The sequence below is a fragment of the Lissotriton vulgaris genome, chromosome 9 (assembly GCF_964263255.1).
Source record: "Lissotriton vulgaris chromosome 9, aLisVul1.2, whole genome shotgun sequence".
NCBI lineage: Eukaryota > Metazoa > Chordata > Amphibia > Caudata > Salamandridae > Lissotriton > Lissotriton vulgaris.
Window position 1 is genome coordinate 575,063,125 of NC_141697.1, and position 18,149 is coordinate 575,081,273.

At 46.5% G+C, this 18,149-nt stretch overlaps 1 protein-coding gene across 1 annotated transcript in view; it reads right to left on the reverse strand.

Annotated features, from left to right (window-relative positions):
- LOC147691857 (uncharacterized) overlaps window positions 1-17,615 on the reverse strand; it is a 496,690-nt gene extending 479,075 nt beyond the window's left edge. The window contains exon 1 of the mRNA XM_086938132.1: window positions 17,439-17,615. The gene's annotated coding sequence lies outside the window, so the exon portion shown is untranslated. The remainder of the gene's footprint in view (window positions 1-17,438) is intronic.
- Between the last annotated feature and the right edge of the window lie 534 nt (window positions 17,616-18,149).

The following is an 18,149-nucleotide window of genomic DNA, read 5'->3' on the forward strand; positions in this document are numbered from 1 at the left end:
AGAGGGCACAAAAAAAGGGCAAACCTGCTTTGCACGAGGATCAAACATTTTCCGCAGGTCATTGTCCTGGTGATCTCTGGGAGAGGGAGGTTTAAGGGTACCAGCATGTTTGATACCATTTGCCAGCCAGTGCAGCTAGGGGCTCGCTTGGCATTACACAGCCCCCAAACAAAGATTCCATTCAGCTGGGAGAGAAGAAATGGAAACGGGTTGACATATTACTTTTTACTTTCTTATTAATTAGAGCAATTCTTTTTGCCGTAATTGGGAAAATCCTAAACAAGTCGTATTATAATATGTTGAAGTAGTCAGAGGAAAAAAAGAGTGTGCGGTTTGTAAAAGGCCTTGGGAATGATACAGGGCGAGCAGAGCTGTCCCACCTGAGGAAATCAGTGTATTTAGAGTGTTTTCCTGGGTAACAAATCAGTGGCTCAGGGGGCTAGGGGGTCTGAGACGCAGCAGAGGTGTTTACATACTTTCTGGATCCCTTCCATTGTGCGTTTTTTCTATCGGTGATTAGTGCTATCATAATTGTACCCATTAAAGATGTTGTCATCTTGTTTGACTTATAATCAATTGATGTTTCAGCAGCTTCAGTATGGGTTTCTGGGATAGCAGGCATAATCTTAATGTCCCTGTGACTCTTGGCATCTGACGAAATCACATTGTAGGATTACCTGCTCATTATCCTAATCTGCTAGCTCCGTTGCTTAATGCATGTGCTACAAAGGTTGCTGTGCGACCTGAAGGAATTTACTCCCAGTGGGTCCTATGCGTCTGTCTCGCATACAAGAAAGATACTTAAAATTAGCACCTTCGAGTTGTGTGAGATTAATTCCTGTTATCAGTGCATACATTTGAATAACTTGCCAGTATGCCACCTGTACCCATTATTTATTAGGTCTAGCTTGACAATGGAGCTGTCAGCAAGACCTATTGTTACCAATTATTTAAAATATGCATCTAGTAGGCGTTGGCTCTGCCCAGAGGAGTATCACTCTCTCACCTTATGCTATTTACTGTTTTGTATACCATTTTGCCTCCTACTGAGAGCTTACATTATAGTGCATCAGGGACTATTTTGCTTTTGAAAAGCGTTGAATCATGAGCAACCCCTGCATCACTCAGCGCAACCCTTACATCACTCAGCGCCACCTCAGCATCACTCAGCGCCACCACAGCATCACTCAGCACCACCACAGCATCACTCAGCACCACCACAGCACCACTCAGCACCACCACAGCACCAGCACAGCACCACTCAGCACCACCACAGCTTCACTCAGCACCACCACAGCATCACTCGGCGCCACGCCAGCACCACCACAGCACCACTCAGCGCCACCACAGCATCACTCAGCGCCACCCCAGCATCACTCAGCACCACCACAGCACCACTCAGCGCTACCCCAGCATCACTCAGCACCACCACATTATCACTCAGCACTACCACATTATCACTCAGCACCACCACTCAGCACCACCACAGCACCACTCAGCACCACCACAGCATCACTCAGCACCACCACAGCATCACTCAGCACCACCACGGCACAACTCAGCACCACCACAGCATCCCTCAGCACCACCACGGCACAACTCAGCACCACCACAACATCACTCAGCACCACCACAGCACCACTCAGCACCACCACAGCATCACTCAGCGCAACCCCAGGTAATAGGTGTCACATTTATGAAAGTTATAACTATTGGCATTGTAAATGACAAAGCTATTAATTTAGCTATTTTCAAAACCAACACATAAATAAATAAAAATGTCATTTACAAGACCAATAGCTCAAACTTTCCTAATGCGAGACCTATTGCATTGCAAATGCTTGTTGATAAAGCTACTCTATCCACTAATCCACTAATGTAAGGGGAAGGAGTGGCCATCTATCCAACAAGCCCTTGATCTTCTTGCGCATTACCACATAGTTTAATTGAAAGAGCTGGGCGTAATTATCCATTACGCAGCTCCCCAGATATCGGATAGGATTTTTCAAGCTGGCCTCCTGCTGCAAAAAAGGAGGGAAATCACTACCTGAAGAAATTAAAAAGAAGCAGTTCTGTTTTATTCTGGTTGATTTTATTACCCCCCCCCCCCCACCCCAATCCTTTTATGCTGCTCAAACTCAAACTGAATAATGTGCTTCTCTGGCCTGAGATATAGGAGATCATCATCTACAAACATTTTTAATTTAGGCATCCCATTTACGGGGACCTCAATACCCTCATTCTACCGATTACTAACTGCCAGGAGATCTGTAAAAAAAGTACATAAAATTGGGGACAGAAGGCACCACTGCAGCTTTCCCCTATTTATATCTACTACCCCTGCAAGATTGGAATTCACAAAAGCCTTCGCTTGTTCCCCTTTATACAAATTACCCAGAATTAAAATGAATAGGGCAGGAAAGCCAAACCTCGCTAGGCCATAAAAAATCAGAGCATCCCAGTTAACCAGGTCCAATGCTTTCTCTGCATCGACCATTATTACAGCTTCCCAAATCTCGTAAGCAGCAAAGTAGTTCAGTGCATGTATTAGGAAGCCCGTGTTTGCCAACATCCCTCAACCAGCCACAAACCCGGTCTGTTCATTATGTATTTCCGCTTGGGTGTGTTACTGCTACAACGCATCTATTACAACGTAATGCTGTTACAACGCAGCTATTACATTGCAAATACCATTACAATGCATGCCATTACAACGCATGGCATTACATAGCAGATGCTATTACAACGCATACCATTACATCGTAAGTATTGGTAAGTATTTAATTTTTTTTTTTTTTATTTAATATTTTATAATTGATTTAATTATTATTAATTATAAAAAAATATTTATTTCGTTTTTAAATATTATAAATTAAATATATTAATTTAAGTATTTTTTTAAATAAATATGAGTATAGGAGTATATGTTTTGGGGTACTGATGTATATGTTTTGGGGTGTTTGGGTATTTTTAGGTTTTAGGGCAGTGTTTGGGTTTTGGGGTACAGGGGTGTTTTTAGGTTTTAGGGTAGGGTTTGGGTTTTGGGGTACAGGGGTGTTTTTAGGTTTTAGGGTAGGGTTTGGGGTACAGGGGTGTTTTTAGGTTTTAGGGCAGTGTTTGGGTTTTGGGGTACAGGGGTGTTTTTAGGTTTTAGGGCAGTGTTTGGGTTTTGGGGTACAGGGGTGTTTTTAGGTTTTAGGGCAGGGTTTGGGTTTTGGGGTACAGGGGTGTTTTTAGGTTTTAGGGCAGGGTTTGGGTTTTGGGGTACAGGGGTGTTTTTAGGTTTTAGGGCAGGGTTTGGGTTTTGGGGTACCGGGGTATTTTTAGGTTTTAGGGCAGTGTTTGGGTTTTGGGGTACAGGGGTGTTTTTAGGTTTTAGGGTAGGGTTTGGGTTTTGGGGTACAGAGGTGTTTTTAGGTTTTAGGGTAGGGTTTGGGTTTTGGGGTACAGGGGTGTTTTTAGGTTTTAGGGTAGGGTTTGGGTTTTGGGGTACAGGGGTGTTTTTAGGTTTTAGGGTAGGGTTTGGGTTTTGGGGTACAGGGGTGTTTTTAGGTTTTAGGGCAGGGTTTGGGTTTTGGGGTACAGGGGTGTTTTTAGGTTTTAGGGTAGGGTTTGGGTTTTGGGGTACAGGGGTGTTTTTAGGTTTTAGGGCAGGGTTTGGGTTTTGGGGTACAGGGGTGTTTTTAGGTTTTAGGGTAGGGTTTGGGTTTTGGGGTACAGGGGTGTTTTCAGGTTTTAGGGCAGGGTTTGGGTTTTGGGGTACAGGGGTGTTTTTAGGTTTTAGGGCAGGGTTTGGGTTTTGGGGTACAGGGGTGTTTTAGGTTTTAGGGTAGGGTTTGGGTTTAGGGATAATTAAATTATATTTACCATTTTAAAATTGATTAAAATATATTTAATAAATTAAATAAATTATTTTACACTAATTACATTTTTAAATTAAATTAATTAAATTAAATAAATTATTATTATTAATTTAATTTAATTTCATTATAAAAAATATGTACTTTAAACTAATTACTTTTTTTATTATATTAAATTAATTACTATTTTTTAATAAAATTTCATTTATTAAATAGATATTATTTATTAAATAGATATTTAATTAAATTAATTTAATGACAATTTTAAAATGTCTTTTAATTAAATTATTTAAAATAAATTAATTACAATAAACTAAATAAAAAATTTTTTAAAAGGTATACTTACCTATACTTACGATGTAATGCCATGCGTTGTAATAGCATTTGCGATGTAATGCCATGCATTGTAATGACATCCGTTGTAATGTATCCCGCGTTGTAAAATCTGCGTTGTAACGGAACGCGTTGTAATACAACGCGTTGTACTGACACCAATCCTAAAGCTTGGGCTGCCGCTGTAATTTGAACCACACATATTTCCATTAAAAGCTTATAATCCGTGTTCAATGAGATGATTGGTTGGTATGAATTAACATCCCTTGAGTTCTTATCCGCCTTTAAAACACTAACACCACAGGATGAGGGAACTTCCCCACCCTCTTTCTCAAAATTGAACAACTCTGTCGAAAAGGGTATAAGTTTACTTGCGAATACTCTAAAAAACTCAACCAGAAACCCATCATTGCCGCAATATTAATTCCTCTCAATACGTTTTATACCCTATTCATGCTTGTGGAAATCCATGGGGCTCAGGGAACCGTGTGATGCAGCATGGCGCTCTAGGAAGGTCCATATTCTAGAACCTGTCTTTTGTCCTGGGTCCCTGCTATATGAAGACTTCTTTTCATATTATGTACAATAAACCTTAGATGCCCTCTATCAATTGCTCCCTCCCTCAATGCTCATTTGGTTCCTAGCCCATGAAACATGTAGTCATCACACCCACCTTTTTGAAAAAATTTCTGCTGATGTGGAAATACTGGCTAATTGCTAGCTTGTTTCCATCCCCCCCACCCCTCAAAGAAATCACGGAAGGAGATGTGACGGGACAGCTGCAAAAGTATGTAGAACTTAACCATCTTCTCCATGACCACAAATTTGGATTACGACTCTGGAGGGGCACTGAAACTGCACCAGCCGACAAGACGGAAGGGCTTCTATCTGTGGGTGAAGGTAAGGAAACCATCCTGCTGGTCCCTTCCCTGCCCGCTGCTATACAATCGACCACACAATATTTCTGCATAGGCTTGAATTCTGGGCATGAATCCCTGGAGAGGCACTGCAATTAATCCATTCATTTCTCATGGACTGCCGCCAAAAGGTCAAACTAGGATTATTCAAACAGTCAACACCTCCAGTATTGTTTTGCAATGCTAATTCCTCTTGTGCCTTGTATTAAAAATATAGGTACAAATTGACAGCCCCCCTTGAGCAGTAAAAAGAGAATTTCCGAATGAATGCAAATCATAAACAAATTCATATCCACTTGGAAAATGGTCTAGAGAAACCAACTCAATCAATCAATCATCGCATTTATATAGCGCGCTACTCACCCGGAGGGTCTCAAGGCGCTGGGGGAGGGGGGTCCGCTACCGCTCGAACAGCCAGGTCTTGAGTTGCTTCCTGAAGGCGAGGTGGCCCTGGGTCAGGCGGAGGTGGGTGGGGAGGGAGTTCCATGTCTTGGCGGCGAGGTAGGAGAAGGACCGTCCCCCTGTGGTGGCTCTTCGGATGCGGGGGACGGCAGCGAGGGCGTGGCTGGTCGATCGAAGCTGGCGTTTGGGAGCGTAGAAGTTGAGGCGGCTTTTGAGGTATCCTGGGCCTTGGTTGTGTAGGGCTTTGTGTGCGTGGGTGAGGAGACGGAAGGTGATTCTCTTGTTGACCGGGAGCCAGTGCAGGTCTCCCAGGTGTCCGGAGATGTGGCTGCGACGGGGGATGTCCAGGATGAGTCGTGCTGAGGCGTTCTGGATCCGCTGGAGTCTCTTCTGGAGTTTGGTGGTCGTTCCAGCGTAGAGGGAGTTGCCGTAGTCGAGACGGCTGGTGACGAGGGCCTGGGTGACCGTCTTCCTGGTCTCGGTGGGGATCCACCGGAAGATCTTACATAGCATGCGCAGGATGTTGAAGCACGACGAGGAGACGGCGTTGACTTGTCTGGTCATGGAGAGGGAGGAGTCCAGGATGAAGCCCAGGTTGCGTGCGTGGTCTGTTGGTTTGGGTGCGCTGCCTAGGGCGGGGGGCCACCAGGAGTCGTCCCAAGCGGCGGGTGAGGATCCCAGGATGAGGACTTCCATCTTGTCCGAGTTCAGTTTCAGCGGGCTGTTCTTCATCCATTCGGCTACCTCTTTCATCCCTTCGTGAAGGTTGGCTCTGGCGGGGGCGGGGTCGTTGGTGAGGGAGAGGATCAGCTGGGTGTCGTCGGCGTAGGAGATAATGTTGAGGTTGTGCTGGCGTGCGATGTCTGCGAGGGGGCTCATGTAGACGTTGAAGAGTAGGACTGAGCGAGGAGCCTTGGGGGACGCCGCAGATGACTTTGGTGGCTTCAGATCTGAACGGAGGGAGACGGACTCTCTGTGTCCTTCCGGCGAGGAAGGAGATGATCCACTCCAGTGCCTTCTCCTGTTGCTGAGGCGTTGTACTAGGGTACGGTGGCAGACAGTGTCGAAGGCCGCGGAGAGGTCGAGGAGGATGAGGGCCGCTGTTTCTCCGTTGTCGAGCAGCGCTCGGATGTCATCGGTGGCTGCGATGAGGGTGGTCTCGGTGCTGTGGTTGGCCCGGAAGCCAGACTGCGAGGGGTCGAGGGATCCGTTCGTCTCGAGGAAGGCGGCCAGCTGCTTGTTGACGGTCTTCTCGATGACTTTTGCAGGAAACGGGAGCAGCGAGATGGGGCGGTAGTTCTTGAGGTCGGTCGGGTCGGCCGATGGCTTCTTGAGTAGGGCGCTGAGTTTGGCGTGCTTCCAGCTCTCCGGGAAGGTGGCGGTGTCGAAGGAGGTGTTGATGATGTCCCGCAGGTGGGGTGCAATGACAGCGTCGGCCTTGTTGAAGACGTGGTGAGGGCAGGGGGTCGGTCGGAGATCCGGAGTGGATGGAGTTCATCGTGCGGACGGTGTCTTCGGTGTTGATCGGGGTCCAGGCGCGGAGGGTGGTGGTGGGGGGCGGTGGTTCGGTCGTGGCGTTCGTCGGTTGAGTGCTGAAGCTGTTGTGTATGTCCGCGATCTTGTTGTGGAAGTAGGAGGCGAGGGAGTTGCAGAGGTCTTGCGAAGGGGTGATGTTGTTGTTTCCGGCGTTGGGGTTGGAGAGCTCTTTGACGATGTTGAAGAGTTCCTTGCTGTTGTGTGCGTTGTTGTCCAGTCGTTCCTTGAATGCAGTTTTCTTGGTGGCGTGGATGAGTTGGTGGTGTTTTCGGGTGGCGAGCTTGAGGGCAGTCATGTTGTACGGTGTTGGGTCTCTGCGCCAGGTTCTCTCGAGGGCTCGGCAGTTCTTCTTGGAGCTCTTGAGTTTGTCGGTGAACCATGGGGCTTTCTTGCTGCCGGGTCTGCTAGGCGGGATCCTCAGGGGGGGCGAGCTCGTCTGCGCAGTCGCTGATCCACTTCCTGAGGTTGGTGGCCGCCTGGCTAGGGTTCGTTGTGCTGGTGGGAGGGTTCATGTTCAGGTAGGTCGTGAGCTAGTCGGCTGTGATCTTGTTCCAGCTCCTGCGTGCAATCTGTTGCTGGTGGTGGTGAATCGTGGTCCTTCCGAAGCTGAAGTGGACGCAGCTGTGGTCCGTCCAGTGGAGTCCGGTGGCGTGGCTGAAGGCGATGTCCTTGCTGGATGACAAGACGGGGTCGAGTGTGTGTCCGGCGTAGTGGGTGGGGGTGGTCACCAGCTGCTTGAGTCCCAGGTTGGCGAGGTTGTACAGCAGGGTGGCGGTGTTGCGGTCGTTGTTGTTCTCCAGGTGGAAGTTGAGGTCCTCTAGGAGGATGTAGTCAGCGGAGCAGAGGGCGTGCGGGCTGATGAAGTCGGCGATGTCTTCGCCGAATTGTGTGCGTTGTCCCAGGGGTCTGTAGATGAGGGTGCCTCTGAGGGTGGTCTTGGGGTTGATGTGGACCTGAAAGTGCAGGTGCACGGCGGTTGCGAGGGTGTCGTCGGTGTTGGTCGTGATGCGGATGGTGTTCCTGTGGACGATGGCGATGCCCCCTCCGGTGTGGTTGATGCGGTCCTTTCGGATGATCTTGTATTCGTCTGGGATGGCGATGGCGATGTCGGGCGCTGAAGAGGCGTTCATCCAGGTTTCCGTGAGGAAGGCGACGTCTGGTGAAGTAGTGTCGAGCAGGTTCCAGAGCTCGACGGCGTGTCTGTGGACGGAGCGGGTGTTGAGCAGGGTGCACTTTAGGTGGCTGCTGCTGTTGCTCGTCGAGGTCTTGGGCAGTGCTGGAGTGGTGCAGGTCCGTATGCAGGTGAACTTGCAGGCGTTGCAGCAAAAGGGTCCGTGGGTGCGTCTCGGGGTGGCACGGTAGCACCCCGGGATTCTTCCGGCATTGAGTGCGTAGAGTTTGGTGGCGTCGTAGGTCCGGCGGGTGGGCTGGGGTCCTGGCACTGGGCGCGGTCCAGGCGCGGACGGGCGCAGACGGGCTTACCTTTGGCGCACCTTCGGCGCTCAGTCAGCGCTCCCGCTGCGCGCGTCCGCTGCGCGGTCGCTGAGGGGGCGTCATAAGTAGGAGCCGGGAGGGAGGGTCAGCCGGGAGGCGGGAGGACCAATGGGAGAGGAGGGGAGGCGGAGCTACGGGTCAGCAGCGGCGGGAAAGCACGGAGGTGACCGGGGCAGCGGGGCCGGTGAGGAGCGGGGGCAGAGGCGGCAGGCTGCGGGCAGAATGCGAACCCGAGGAAGATGCGGAGGGCAGCGACGTAGAGGAGGTGAGCGGAGGTCTCAGCAAGCAGGGAGCGGCCAGGCAGCAGCTGAGTCAGCAGGCAGGCAGGCGAGCGTCAGAGCAGCGTGGAGGGAGCGACCGCCTGCGAGGGCACAGGGGTCACCTGACTTCAGCGTGGGCTTGGACCCTGTGTTCCGTTGGAATAAGGCAGCTCCCTGTGCATGAACAGTGATAAAACAGCAAAGGTTTTGTGATCGAAGATCCTAAGCCCAAAGCACTACTGTTAGTGTAGCCTTCTGACCTCAGATCGATTTCGTCTACCTCACCAAAAAGAGACCCTAGGAATCCTGTTCAATACGAGCACCACCTTTGCTTCTGTGGTTACAGAAAGTGGCATGGACATACAGCCATCTCTTCTCTGGACCACTCTCCTAGATCTCACTGACCACAGAATTGACTTGATGTGATTCCCACATCCAGGCATGCTTAGATGACTGTAACATTGTCTAGTATGTTGTAAATGTAAATGTAATGTAAATGTAAATGTATTTGAGCTTATATAGCGCACAGCTACCCGCAGTGGGTTTCCCGGCGCTTGCTTAGGGAACCCGTCCTGGTATTCCCCTGTGAGATAACCCCGGCAGGGTATCCACAAGGTGAAAGCCAGGCATCCCGCCGCGAGGGGCCGTTGTGGAGATTAAGCAAGCTATTGCCCAGAGTCGCAGAGTGTGAACCCGTGAGTCGAGAAGGCACCGGTGCGAGAATTATCGAGTCCGTGGAATTTTTAGCCCAAGACCCGCCGAGGCGGGGAATTGAACCCTGGTCCAGGGCCGATCTCAGCTTCCGGGTCTGCCGCCTCTAACCCCTGAGCCACACTTCTCCAATACAGATGTTCTCCTCATCAGTAGTAGTCGCGGGCCATCTGATACACTATTGTGGAAGATACATCATTTTACAAATAGCCCACACTCTTGGAAAAGTACACGTGGAGAACAAATCAGTCTGCATCTTCCCAAACTACATTGCAGCAGATCAACAGCACAGGGCCTTATTTCATGAAGTCAAAAGGCAACTACGATCAATGCATGACATTTTAATATTTTCTGCCAAACTGACAATAATCGAATTAAACAAATCAGTCTTCTTCATAGGACCTCAAGAAGTGGGAGACAGCTAGAACAGAGGGTTATCAAGAAAGGAGAGAAAAATAACACTGCAAGTCAATGGAAAATCCTTACTAGGAGAACACTGAAACCACAAAGGCTCAAGGGATGCATGAGAAGTCAGGCATGAGTGGAAAGAGAACCGTCTGGTGCATCCATAGGCGCACCTGCACTCTGAAGGTCACCAGTTACCGAACTAAAAACAGCTGCACAGTCATCTGGCTCGGATTCAGGAACAGAACAATCACAAATGAGGGATGAGGGACCTCCCCATTTGTAAAAAAAGATCAGCAGACGGTCTATGAATACTGAACCTAAACCCCCAAAATGTGCTTGGCTTACAATAGTCCCTCCTTGTATGTGGGGTGGCGGGGTGTTACATGATAGTTACAAGAATTAAACAAAACCTAAAGCTATATGAAATGGGGCTGCCAGTCTGGGTAAGCTCTGGTTGCTCCATACACCTCCTAAATTGCTGACCTCTCATACTGAACAGCAGGCATAATTCACATTCATAATTGTGAATACACACGTGGAGCTTTCATCTGCACTGGAGATGGAAGTTGGGTATCTTTGTTATTGTTTCTCTTCTCCCTTGTTTGGAAGGTCAAGTACACATATCTTTTTAATACTACTGGAAAAATCCAAATGGAAAGTGGTTTCACAGGAAAGGGAGCAGCCTGATACTGGGGCCGTACTGTGGAGGTGGGGAGGGGGTTCTATGTGACAGAAGGTAGATCTATAAGACAGGTAGCCAGAAAAAATATAATTTCATAACCTGGAATGGGCGAGGAATCGGGCGATTTCAAAAATGTACAAGATACACTGTGGAGCCAGAGAACACAGATAGCATTTCTCCAAGAAACGTATTTAGCATCACAAGAAGTAAGTAGACTGCAACAAAGATGTTCAGGAAAAATATATGCAACAGGCTTCTCCTCCTATGCTAGGGGACCATTAGTATGGATTCAACATGGTATTCTCTTTGTTCCCTTAGAAGTGTGCACAGACAAAGAGGCAAGCTATGTATCAGCAAGATGAAGACTTGATGACCAGGAACTGGACCTAATACAGTTCAACAGGTCTTTATACAACACTGTCTGAACGATTATCGAGATTGCTAAATATCCTGCTTCTTTAGAGTGGCAACTACAGCAGCATACTAGATTTAGACTCGGCTAGTTCATGGCTGCCATATGGCACCATGACTAAAAAGACAACTAGGACACTGAAGAATTGAAGAGCCGGCTGGGACCTCTGTAATGCATTTCGATAAATAACACCCAGAAATGTGCAGACACTCAATTTACTCCCCAATATGTGGCTTCCATGTCAGGTATAGTGTCCCGCGTTCTTGCCCCTTAATATGCTCCATTATCCACAAAGAATATATGGTGAGAATAGAGACAGACAATGACCCACTACTGATTTTGCTGGAGTGGGAGAATCGAGACACTTTTCAAAGATTACACATAATCAAGTGAGAGAGTGGACACTTGTAACTACGTACCCGTAGATTGGATTGAATCACCCTCATAAAGGCTATGTAAATTGTGCGGTGTATATCGTTTATCCGCCCCACATACACGTTACGGCATTTTCATTGGGTGTCCAAATTTGTGCTGCATGCCAGCCTCAACCTGAGGCAACCTCTGGTATAGGTAGTAGTGTCCAGAGATAGAAGGGCACCCCCAAAAGCGAAAAAGGGGAGTTAGAGGGTTATGTCTTTAAGTATTTACCAACAATACGCTACCATACATCTTTCCTAATAGCACACAGTCTAATCATTGGGCCCAGCAGTTGGAGACCCTAACGATACACACAAGAGAACCTAATTAGATCTTGAGGTTAGTTTAATTCCTGCAATGATCCTGTTTCACCTCAAAGTGTAGCACAGATTTCGGTGGTCTTTATTGGGACTGCCCCTATGAATGTAGTGCATAATATCGGCACGCCCTTTCAAGATATCTCAAATGGAGATTTATATACAGTGCTGAACCTGCACACCCATATCTGTATGTTTATTTCTTCTGTTTCTTTTATCACAGGAACCTTGACCGATTTACAAACAGAGTGTTTAAGAATAACACTACCGAGTACTTCACAAGTAGTGTAAGTAACTGATGTGTTGTCTGTTTTGTTTGTCCTGACGAATGCTCCACAGACCCGGCTGGGCGAAATGGAGCAGAAACATGTCGACTTTGTCATATAAGTGATATAAAGAGATCCAGTAACACGATCTGAAATTATACCCACTCATTTTTAACAACAAAACCTCACCATTCTTTATTAAAGTTCACCTGCGGTGAAGTTTTGCCTTTTAGACATAACCCTCTAACTCTCCTTTTTCACTTTTGGGGGTGCCCTTCTATCTCTGGACACTACTACCTATACCAGAGGTTGCCTCAGGTTGAGGCTGGCATGCAGCACAAATTTTTGAAGATTTTTATATCCCGATTCCCATTTCTCAGTACTAAGATATAGTGGAAAACTGAAGGGAAGAGGTGCCTGGCTGCCTTTTTAGTACATGAAGAATATTGTGGCTTCAAATAAGAACAACTAAGGACAACCCGTGGAGGTGTCTTTTACACACTTTGCGTTTTAAAATTGAAAAATCCCCCTGGAAGGATACTTGAGTAGGATTATTTTTGTGACCACCAAGTGTTCAAATTGTCCAGTATTAACGTGTGAGAATCCCGTATTGGTAACAAATCTGCTACCATAAGGTCTGGTTGGTACTAGCAGGAGGAGATAGAGAGTGAAGTCCCTTGTCATCGAATCCACATTCTTACATAACGATGTTAGGATCCTTGGACACATTTTTATAAGAAAGCCTGAAGAAGGTGGTTTGGACCAATTACTTCCACAGAAACGTGTGGCCTTTGGTCATTTTGTATTCATTTGTCATGTTTTTCTTGTGATGCTTTTATATGAAATGTTCACATATATATATGTTTTTAATTGTGAATTTAATGTTGATTGATTATAATGTTAAACTGTGAAACAGTCATCCTCTTGATGTGTTTAACAAATCATTTTTAATATTTTGGGCCATATTTTGTTGTTGTTTATAAGTTAGTTTAATATATCTTGCTAGATATAAACTAGAGCTTTTTTATGCATTCACTTGGTGAATAAAACAGTTATATACTACTCTTTGGCATTTTCAACAGTTCATATATGAGTGAGGTGTGATTGAGGTGTGAGTACTGTTGTATGCTATTGAGGAGTCCCAAAGGGAATTTTCTTTGACTTGGTTTCAGTATTAGGCTTGTTCCATTTTTTTACTCACGTATGAGTGCCTGAAACTAATAAGTTGACACGCATGCACGTCTTGGGGAGGGAAGTAACGTCATTACATCCCACCCTGACGAAAGCCCAGAACCTACTTAGGCCTGACAGTTAGGGCTGAAACATGTTGGTGCTAGAATAAGGGTCATAGGACCATCACATCCTTAGTCACCCTATTTGTATATGTATCCATCCCACTCCATTATTAAACATTTCTTTAGGAGTGGGTAAGGAATTTTATCTTTAATAGTACGCCCCCATACACAATATCTTTAAGTGCTCCCTGAAAAACGGTTGAGCCCACCTGACTTTTAGCAGCCGGGGTAAGCCCTATGATGAAGCATGTCACTACTAGAGTGAGTGAGGGCTATTTAAAGAAAAGGGTCTCTTTCCCTTCCCTCCAGTAACCACGGGTTGGTTACTATTTTTCTATCTCTCTTGTGAACACATTCATAATAGGATCACAACTACAGACTTAGGAACCCGCCCACATGATTGGGATTATTCTTGTGATGTTGAGAGACACTCAGATACACCACCAATTGTTAGCTTAGAAAAGGAAATACGCTACAGTCTTAGAATTCCTGGGACCTTCATTATAGGGAATATATAGCCAGAATGCATGCTGAGGAGGGCAAAGCAGGACGTCTGCTAGTGTGGCTGACCAGGCCTGTACACAGCGGCTCGCCTATTGCACAGATTAAGGGCTACAGTGTGTACCCAAACTGAAATTAATGAGGTATTTTTGTAATACTATGCAACATTATGCAACTATACCAACCCTGCATTTATAAATAACATTCGGCTAGATGTACGAAGCCTTTTTGCAGTTGGAAACAGCCCGATTCGCAGAATAATCTACTGCCGCCCAACGTTTTATTTAGCATTTCAATTAGGATATATTTTATTAAGAGGATCAAACCTGCACCCGCCTCAGGCCAATCTGAGGACAAAAGGAGACTGACCTATTTCCTACTAAACAAAGAGCAAAGTAACTGCAACTCTCCAATAGCTCAGTCAGGTATGTAACTTCAAACAATGCATTTCCTGTACCAGTGGTAACTCGATCCATGCTCTGTATTTCACGGTTATGCACGTAACCTCTTTTAAGCTTAGAGGGCGTGGTGTTAGCCTTGATCTCAGAAAATAAACAGAGTAATTTTAAGTTTAGGATCTCCATCGAGTGGTTTCCAGTTGAAGAGAATCAAGCATGGCAAAGACGATAAGGCTGGCCTTGGCAAGCAAGCAATGTTTTTTTTTTGCAAATATATGCAATTTCAAAAACAATTATCAAAAATGTAAAAGTAAAGGAGAGATCAAGCAGCTAACGCATATTAGCCCTGGCACTTTTGCATACTTGTTTAGGTGGATGTGCACACGTGAGCATGCAAAATGCCATCACTCACAGTCTAAGTAAGACAACCGATGGAATAAGTAGGCTGACCCATTTCTCATGCTGAATGGTCTGGTGGACGAAGCAAAATAGCAATGGCACTTGAACAGACCAGTCAGCGTGAAAGCATGACCAAAAATCCCTTTATCTACATAGAGATGTACGTGTTTTAGCATAATTTTTTGTGCTGTTGTGTTTTTGTTTTACACAAAGAATATCGTAATTTGGGAGCTGGTGTAGAAAAACAATTACCACAGGGTGGGCATAAAAATATGGTATCTGCTTAGCATTCTGCCCTTTCTTCAATGCTTCTGCTGCAAAGGCGAATGCACTGGCGGTATACACATTGCCGCCAGATAAGGCTCTCTAAATATAGGGGGCTGGTCGTCCGCCAGGAAAGCAGATGTAAGGGCTTCCATTGACCTTGCAGGATAGCTAACTGCCAACAAAAGTATAAACGAACCCCTAAAGCCCTTAAAAAAGTCCTGTAAGGAACCCCCAAGTTGACGACGAACAAGAAAAACATCTATTGCTCTTGGACTGCGCATACATTATTGCCCTTGGTATGGTAGGTCTGATCTGTAAATTGTAGCTTGGCTAGTGATCACTGTAGTCATTGGGCTTCAAAACTCTTACGAGTGACAATGAAAATCCTGTCATGCCAGCATCTAGAAAGCAGGGGGCGTCCACAATGCACCACTGAATCTACCTCCAGCCCATCTGATAATGCATTCACCCAGCAGGCAGTCCACCCTGCGACCACCAAGAATGATTCACCAAAATGCTCCTTCAAAAGCCGCAATTCTCCTTCCCCATCATTCAGCATTTTACACACAACAAGCATCCATCCACAAAGAGGAACAAACAAAATAATCTCATCCACATGCATTGCCACACCAGCTCCTTTTCTCCTACATTTATTTGTTTTGTTTTATTTTTTAGAGTTTTTTATAGCGCGAACTAGACCCGAGACATCGGGTATCAAAGCGATTTATGAGTACCAGTTTCGTTACATGAGGACACATTCATTTTTTTAGGCACGGGGAGGTTCTTACTATGCATTCTGATCAAGGCCTCTCCTTACGGTCCTCAGGATCATAGGGGTGTCGCGCCACTACAGTGATACAGCAACTGGAAACATTTCAGCATCCTGGTTTAATGTAAGGAACTGGTTTTGCGCAAGAACTTCTGCAACTAGAACCTGTGTCTTCAACAAAATTTGAAAGCACATGGCACCTACATCCTTTTATGTGTTTTTCTGAGCGTGTACACTTGCTAAAAGATACAAAACCTGAGTGACTTCACTCACAGGGCATTGGCAAACAAAAGGGTTGCTTGTATTAAAAAAGGCTACTCAAGAATAGCCAGAAACAAGCAGTTTGGTGAACTATAAATCAAGGTGCGTGCGCATACAAACTCTGACTGTAGAATGCAGAACACACAAGATGACTACTTTTAAGTTTGCCTTAGGGGACTTGATTTGCCTCTGTACTAAGCTTGGTATTAGGACTAAAACACTGGCTATACTATGAGTTTGGTTCAGGCAAAGGGGGCATAGCTGTGCTTAGCATGGTGTCTCTTGTCTTTGAACTATTTTGGACCCTTCAAAGTGAATCTACTTTATACCCTCGGCCAACTATTCTCAGTGCAGCATCCCAACAAAGAGAAAGAACCCCAAGGATGGTGGAGAGCCCTGCCACGCAGGGTTAAGAGCTCCGATACCCCAGCTCCACCACACCAAAAACCATAATCCCGGAGTGTCTTTGCTCATTGAGACCCATACGACAGGGTCTATGTGCCATCTCCTTCATCATAAGAGGCCTCAATCACTAAAATGGACTCTGTGATCAAATCAGTGTGGAGATTTCTGCGTGTTGAGAATACTGGCACTATACAAGGACAACCTCACAAATGGATTTAACAGATCATGGGTGGTGGGGGGGGTGGGGGGTTACCTAATGCCACCACCTACACGGAATGGTGCTGAGGCATATACTGTCCGTGTAGCCTGTGGGTCAAGCTGCAGAACAAGGTGTTCCTGTCGCAACCAGTTATTTAAGAGGAATTTTCCAGGAGCTCCCAACATCAAGGTAATGATATCAGTGTGCCCCCACATTAACACATATGTGCCTGGTCATCAACTATTTTCTCAAGCTGCAATTGATGCTGAGCTCTGCATCCACTTCCACAAAAATACATCACATGAGTTCAGAGGGAGGCACAGAAAGAACCGCTGAAAACCGATGCAAGTACCCCCCATTCCTACAATTTTTTCAAAATAAATGATAACGGCTGCGGCATGGAGTTTATAGAATGTCTCCCGTCCGACAACTTTAAAGTGAATTTTTTGTGAAAGGATTCTCGCCAAAAAAAGTAACTTAATTCGAAGGATGGATCACAGTTTCAATATTTCCCGCTTAAACATGAAGTTATCTGCATTTCGCAATTTCGAATCCCAGAAAATCCGGCTCAGAATTCCATCTTTCTGAGATAGTTAATTTCAGCACCAATAAAGTGGATAATAGTAATTCTGATTGTTCACACAGCTTTAGCGCACAAGTGCACTATGAAACGCCAATTAAAAACAAAGTGTTAATTTAAATAATCTTTTGTTGCCTCTGACTTAGTGTCAGTGGCAAGAAGAGATTATTTAACAACGTCCAAGACATAGCGAGCATGCTTCAGACTCCACTGGTTTACGGTTCTTTTTCTAAACAAATACCCCAGCAAAAGTCACCCACATGGATCTCGGACACCACCGCCGCCCTTGTGAATACCTGATCCTGCTTCCGTGTGAAAAAAAGGTCACCGCTGGATTTTTAAGACTCACAGTTTGCTGTTTCTATGTAAAAACTGATGCGCACTGCTGCTCGACACCCGAAGTCCGCCCTGCTGTCTGATCAACACATCCGGCAGGCATCTGAAATCCCAGACCGATGCCCGCTGGCCCTCACGGGGTACTGCAGAGGGACATCTACGGCCCTGTGTAACAAGCCCTGCTTTGGCTGCGCACCAATGACACGTGCTCTGCTTGTGTTATTTGTACAATGGTATAAACCAGCCTGACTGTCAGTTCTGTCCCAGGGCTGCGCAGGGAGGAATGCGGGCGAGCGGCATTCCACCCGCAGCGCCTACCCACCCATTCACTACCCATACACGCCATGGCGGCAGCGCCTAGAAGGACAGACGCAAGGAATTAAACGACCCAGACCGATCCGACCGTGTCCGAGGCTGGAGACAGGGCGGCTGTGCCAACCTCCATCTGTACCAACCGCAGGCCCTGTGTCCGTGACAGACGCGCCACTGTCCACAGGGGAGCCGGGCGAGCGAGAAACCGGGATACACACACTGATCGTAACGGGTCCGATGCCAGTTTAACAGCTGTTAGGCTGGCATCAGATGCCAACCGTCCCGCCTCAGATCAGCTTCTGAACGTGGCACTTACCTCCAGTCTTCCAGTGGAGGGCAGTATTGTCAGTTCAGAAGTGGAAAAAGAGTATGCCCGATGTCCCTTCAAAAGAGGCCCAAAAGAAGCGCAAGT